The sequence below is a fragment of the Phalangium opilio genome, unplaced genomic scaffold (genome assembly GCF_054372755.1).
Source record: "Phalangium opilio isolate 3A_F unplaced genomic scaffold, DU_Popi_V2 ptg000002l_1, whole genome shotgun sequence".
Classification (NCBI taxonomy): Eukaryota; Metazoa; Arthropoda; class Arachnida; order Opiliones; family Phalangiidae; genus Phalangium; species Phalangium opilio.
The window spans coordinates 8022444-8029264 of NW_028324144.1; the positions used below are offsets into that span (position 1 = coordinate 8022444).

Sequence of the window (6821 nt, forward strand, 5' to 3'; positions counted from 1 at the left end):
GATGGCGATACTTTCACCATAAAAAAGGTCTGGTGTTTTAAAAAAAATTCATAGTAGATCCATGGTAGGTACTTGCTTTCAGAACTTATCAATTCAATCACATCTTAGGGAAAAACCTTTTTTTTTTTTTTTGTATTTTTGAAATTTAGCAATTTATTTTATTTACGCGCTTAAAAACGAGTAGTGTTTTAACAATTTAATTTATTTTTGATAATTTTAACAGTAAAGCATTGCTTGTAACTATTTTCTAAACTAGATGGCGAAACCTTCGCCGATTATTTAAACCGAATATTGATTTTTTTATTCATATGCATTCACGATTTCAAAAAAGCGATTAAATGTGATCATAAGTTCATAAGATGTGTTCGATAAGTTTGTCACTGGTTACTGAGAGCTTGTCATGAAGATTCTCGAACTAGCTGTCAGTAAGTCTCTAGCATTACGAAGTATGGGACATATCATATAAACTTATGATTTGACCCATAGACCCTACAGAGTAGTCTATCTAATGGATAGCAGCAAATGGACCAGGAGTTGCCCCTCAGCATAATTCCGTTACTTTTCGGTCCACCATTTTTTATATATATATACTTTCTCAGATAATATATATATTGGAGGAAGTGTCTATTTAGGAAAGTGGGTTGTTTGTATGTTAGTTTTACAAGGTTGATATCGGTAACAGCATTAGGTGCGGCAGTTTAGTGGAGCTGCACAAGCTAGGTTGGTTGGGTCCATGAACCCCTTAAGCATTGTATCTACATAGACAAGAACCTCTTCTCGGATTTCCTTTTCAGAACGTGGTTTGTTTGTTTGTATGTTAATGTTTGTTTTTTATGCGCAGTCACAATTCGTTAACACAATTGACTAAACTACTGGTTAATATTATCCTCAAGGGTGGGTCCGCGAACCCCTAGCCATTAAACCTGTAAAGAACGTTCTATTCTAGAATCGTAACATTTTAACTTTAAAATTATCCTCTAATTTAGCATGATTTTCTTCAATTTGAAAATTGTTAAAAATATGCCCCTAAAAACTACATCATGGAAATATTTCAAACAGGGGCCTCGAAAGACTATTTAGTGTTCAATAGTCCTATACAGACGGGAAAATCTTCAGGGTTTGCACCCGCTTAAAACACTCGACCAACGTGGGGTAGTTTAGCTAGTGATTTATAATTCAAGACAATAACAGTATTTATGTTTAATCACCAAAATTTACCATCAGAAATTTCCTAGTTAGATAAATTAAACTGCGTATTTACTACTAATATAAACACTTGGTCTGATAAAAAAAATTGTTCTGAAAAGCGCGTAAAAACTCTTGGCGCCATAGTATATCAATTTTGTAACATTTATTTGGCGTCCACAATCTACTTTTCCCTATAAAATTGCTGGCATAAATGAAGAAGAAAAAAAATGTTTTCTTTTGTTGGCCCACCAGGAAAGCCTATAGTTTTTTAGACTTTTTTTAAATATAAAAAGCGCGTAAACGATGGGCGCTTGGACGGTGCCCCTTCAATCATCAGAAATCGGGGCGGTACACTCACAATGGGCCATCTCCCTACGTTCATTCTTCAGCTTTCACCGAGGCTCCTCTTTACGGTTACGGTATAGTGGTAAAGGCACCCACGCAATTCATATCCCAGGGAGGAGCAAAGAGAATATATTAAGAGGAGGAGAAGATTAAGTATTATTTAGTAACCACGAGTTTTAACATAGGTTTAGAAGATATGGTCCGTAAGTATGTATGACGCTACCTATACTTTGTGATGCTAGAGACATACAGCTCGAGCTAGTTCTAGAACGACGCCAGAATTGACTACACTCGGTCTCTTTTGCAGTCCATCTTCTTATTTAGTCTGTACTAAACCCTTTACAGCGCCTCACCCGAGGCCTCTCCAGTCGTTGCTTTACATTGAGTTGAGAAAATTACCACTAGAGTGGCCTTTCATCCTCAAGGATGTAGACTGAAATGAACTCTATCACGCGCTTGTGTCGCCATCGTGGTGCAAAAAAGGGAACTAATAGAAAAGGCGGGAAATTTGACTAATTTCAAGAATATATGCAAAAGGCGGAAATTCAAAGTTCGTTTTCGAGATGGCGACACCATCATTTGATAAACTTGGTGCCTGTCCGTCCGTCCCATTGCTTTAAAAGTTGTCCCCCGTTTCCCCAATAGGCAGGTTAACGCAAAGGCCACTCTAGTGGTCATTTTCTCAACTCAATGGTTGCTTTACGAGAATCTATGACTTTTCACCTTAATGACAAGCTCTCAGTAACCAGTGATAAACTTATGGAACATATCTTATTCCGGTGAGTCACGTGATCGCGTGACTGGCGACGTCTGTTTTGAAGAAGGCTTATCATATTTTCGAATAGTAATATTATGATCGTTTAGTAGAATTTCAGTTTGTTCTTGGTTATCTTGTTATTTTCATTACTATTTTCAGACACCATAAGTTCATAAGATAGTCCCATATATCTCATAAACTTATGGTAACACTAAGTCTCGGCTCTAAAATTATTACAGTTTTTAAACAAACGAAATGTCCAATCAAAGGGAAGTATTGCAACTAAGCCAGTATCTATAATACGGAGATAGTTTCTTAAAGCGCGTAGGCTACTTTTGTAAATGTCCTAAGCTTCAGCTCCTCTTGGTGTATTCTCTTTGGTGCTTGAAACCTCGGACGCCACTATCCCTGGTCCTTTATGAATAGGCGAAAAAGTAACGTCATCGCTCTGGAAAAGAGACTGCAAGCTGAAAGAGAAAGAGATTTATTTTCTGAAAAATATACAAAGCGACAGCGATCACAGTTTTGGGTGGGCTTCGAAGATTAGTGGCAGATATTTACTTTCCCTCGCTTTCAAATAACGAGGGAAATAAAATTAAGGCTGGTTTTCACGAGGTGGAAATCGAGGCGAAACGGGTTGGAAAAGTGTCCATAGCGGAAATGGTTTCGGCCAGAGAAACCAAAAGTGTCTTTTCGAGGCACTAGGAACGACCTCCAATTTTTGGCAGCCAATCATAGTAATGGATAGTATAACGTGATGAATGATGCTTGCTTTTTGCTCTCATGACCTAGAGCAAACGATATTCATTTCTACGTCGGATCAGGGCCGGAAAATTCTTATAGGACATTGTCCACTGGAGTGTGCAAAACTAGTTGCATCTTCATAGTCAAGCTATCGAAACTAAGGAAAATTTATTGGTCAAAATGTCCTGTGACCCCCTTAGTTTATAAAAAATTATGGGATATTTTAAAATTTTATTGTACAATGTCCAGTGTACTGTGCTTATTTCCGACTCTGCGTCGGATATTCCCAGGGCCGGAAAGAAGCACAGGACACTGGACATTTCCCAATAAAATTTCAAAATGTTCCATAATGTTTATAAAAATTAAGGGGGTCACTGTACATTTTGACCAATAAATTTTCCGAAGCTTTGATAGCTTGACTATGAAGATGTGACCTTATTTTTGCTCTCTCCTATAAATTTTTTAGTCAAACAGGGGTCACTGGGCACAGGTCCAATAATAAGTTTGTCTTATTTCCCGCTCTGGATATTCCTAGAGTATTTAAAGCAGACGTCAATTAGGATCGTATTCAGGGCCGAAAATAATGAAAAATTCTTATAGGACATGTGTGCAGTGACCCCCCTTTAACTGGAAAAATTATAGGACATTGTCCACTGGAGTGTGTAAAATGCAGTCGCATCGTCATAGGCAAACCATCAAAACTACGGAAAATTTATTGGTCAAAATGTCCAGTGACCCCCTTAGTTATTAGAAAAATCCCCTAAGTTTGTAGAAAAATTATGGGACATTTCAAAATTTTATTGGACAATGTTTAGTGCACGAAGATTTCAGCTGCGATATGACGTCAGATTAATTTTATTTTCTGGTGTAAGTCCAAACACGACCGAAAAAAATAAAACACAAGTTACGCTTGGCCCAACGGAAATTCCGTCGGGCTTGGAAAAAACATTTTCGGTCGAACTTCTTCTACCGGGTTTCCATCGTGTTTTAGAACGAGTGGTAACCTAGCTTTAATTCATATGCTTATTAAACCAGAAGATTAAACGCAATGGACTTTTCTTCTAGATCTTATTAATTGCTCATTGAAATTGTCACGTGACTAAAAACCTTTATCCCCACCCATTGATGTATTTTAAGAATCTGTATTTATTATATGCCAGGTACAATTGAGCTTTGCAAATTCCATCAGTACCATGTGATAAAGCAATGTGTAACAGGACTTGAGGCAGAATTTTGTCTGAAATATAAGGTCCTTTTAGTCCTTCTGTCAAAATAAAGTCTACGTAGGACATATTTTTTTCTGTCGGTGCAGATGACGCAACAACTGTGTTTTTATTTTGGCTTGTTTTCTTTGGCATCTCTAGCCTTCGAAAATGGCGTTGATGCACCGCGTTGATCTTGGAATGAACACGTTCAATCTTCTTTCGTCTTCTTCCAATATTCAGCGCGACATTTCTGGGGTTCAAAGTACGTAGCCAAAGTGTCTAAACAAGAGCGATTCCAGTATTCCACTTGTCTTTATCCTTATCGGGGACGTTTCGGAATTTTTTTGATCTAATTGGATGCGAAATATGTTTCCAATTAGGAACCAAGCAGTCTAATAATCTTCTTGATTAGCGAAAGGAAATAGCTGTGACCTAGACCGCATAACCCTTCTTTTAAATTTTTATCTATACTGAATGTCTGATAATATAATTACAACGAAAATTATAGAAACGGAGTTTTGGTTGAACTTGGTCGTATGTGTGAGTTTGTTACCAACGGCCTTGTTAAAGGAAAAGTTCAAGTAACATGTAAATAGCATTTAATTGGTCTTAAAAACGAAGACTGCAGTGAAATCCGCCATTGGTTTAGTGGCGTCTGCTAAATTGGACCTCTTACCGCTACGGGATTGGTTGAATTTTCACAGGTTGAGAGGTAAGGGTAAGGTACGTTTGGTTTAGCAGACGCCACTAAACCAATGGTGGCACAGTATAGCCTTCGTTTTTTAAGACTAATTGAATGCTAATTATTTTTAATGTTTTTCCTTTTATGCTTAGAAAAGGCCGTTCTTTTAAGGTATAATGTTATGTTACGTGAACTTTCCCTTTAAATCCTATCGTTGAATGAAGTATTTGCGTGGACTAGCAGGTGCATGGTAGTAGTGTACTAGTTGTCTTTGACACCTTGTTTCAGCTTCCGTTTGACTATCAAATTGACTTCGCAGTTACGATATGTTGGCACTCAACACTGTAAAAAAAGAGGGTATTTTGGGGGTGTGAATCTGTACCTAAAAAGGTATTTTTGGTCAAAAAACTCCTTTAGGTGTGTTTTAGCACCTCCTGGGGTGTTAATAAAAACCCTTTAAAAATTTGAAGGTGTATTATCATACCCTTAGTAAATGTTTAACCTATGAAGGGTGTTTTAATGGGAAAAGGGTGTATTTTTATACCCCAAACAACAGCGCACGCGCTGTTGCACTCTTTTATTTAGCTCGCGAATGCAGATTCACGAGGCGCGATACATTTTCAAATTCAAAATAGGCTTAACGTTTGGTGTACTTGCGTCTGTGTTTCACTGTTATCAAACCACTTAAGAAGGTAATTATTTTAACTAACTTTTTATAAGTTAAACTTTGATTTATGTAAATGTTTCATCCATTTTAACAGCTTGGACCGGGAAAAGATCGCAATTATCCATAGTAATCATGGTTTGTTAAATTAGGTTAGAGTTAGGTTCGATTGGTTAGGGTTAGGTTAGGTTTACGTTTGGCTAGGTTTTTTTAAGTTTGGGTTCTTTTTGCTGGGGTTTAGGTTGCCTACTTCTAGCCGCGTGGACATCTGAAGAAACGCTTCCGTAGCCCTGATGCCAATACGGATGTGAACCATTTTGATTCTTGACTTAGTTTTCTTCGAGAGCTTTCAACGTCTCAATAAAAGCCGTGAGCTTATGAACAATAAATCAGACTAATTTATGATTAAAAGATTAAATCAAATAACGAACAACTAATTTTTAAATCTTTTTGCGTGTAGATTTTGGCATGGCTATTCATTAATTCCTTATAAACATAGTGGTGGATATATGAGAGTTATAATACAACTTCTGTGGATAATATGGCAAATCCACAAATGGCGTGGATAATGGACAGAAAGTGCTTTGACTTGTCACCATTTTGTCACAGAACAGCTATAGAACGGGTGATTAATAAAGCCGATGGTGAACGTAACTTGCCTCTGAGAAGAACTCCATTGCAGAAAACGAAGAAACCGAAAAATTGCGAAGTCACGTTCTGATTGTATACTAGTTTTAGATACATTTTTAAATGATTTAAAGTTTTTGGTTTTGAATTTCGCGGTCTAAGTCATTTCACTATTTATAATGAATTTTAACACTGTTGTCTCTGAACCTCGAATTAAAGACTTAATGTAAAAGTTAATTTATTACTTCTTGTGTGATATATATTACGTAGCGATTTAGGCACATAAAAGTGCGAAAGTTTTTCACACCAGTGAACATAATTTTTCTACTATAAGAAAGAGAACCATGTATGATAATAATTAAACCTTTCACAGAAAATTTTATATTTGTTAACTAGTACCCGTAAATGGCCGAAATGCCATTTCTTGCACCCAGAGAAAATTTTTCAGGTACAGGCCCATGCATTTGGTTTTAATTTCCATCCCATAATGGTGGAAAAGTATTTTTCGCATCCCCAAACAGAATTTATCAGGTACATATAAATACCATAAATGGTTTCAATTCGCACCTCAACAATTGAAAGGGTATTTTTTCGAACCACCCTACCGAA

General features: G+C 36.9%; 1 long non-coding RNA gene across 1 annotated transcript; it reads left to right on the plus strand.

Moving 5' to 3' along the window:
• The first annotated feature begins 3927 nt into the window (after positions 1–3927).
• Positions 3928–6821, plus strand: LOC149718613 (uncharacterized). The gene is made up of 3 exons (XR_016372179.1): positions 3928–5737; positions 5827–5954; positions 6046–6821. It is a non-coding gene; the product is annotated as an uncharacterized LOC149718613 (long non-coding RNA).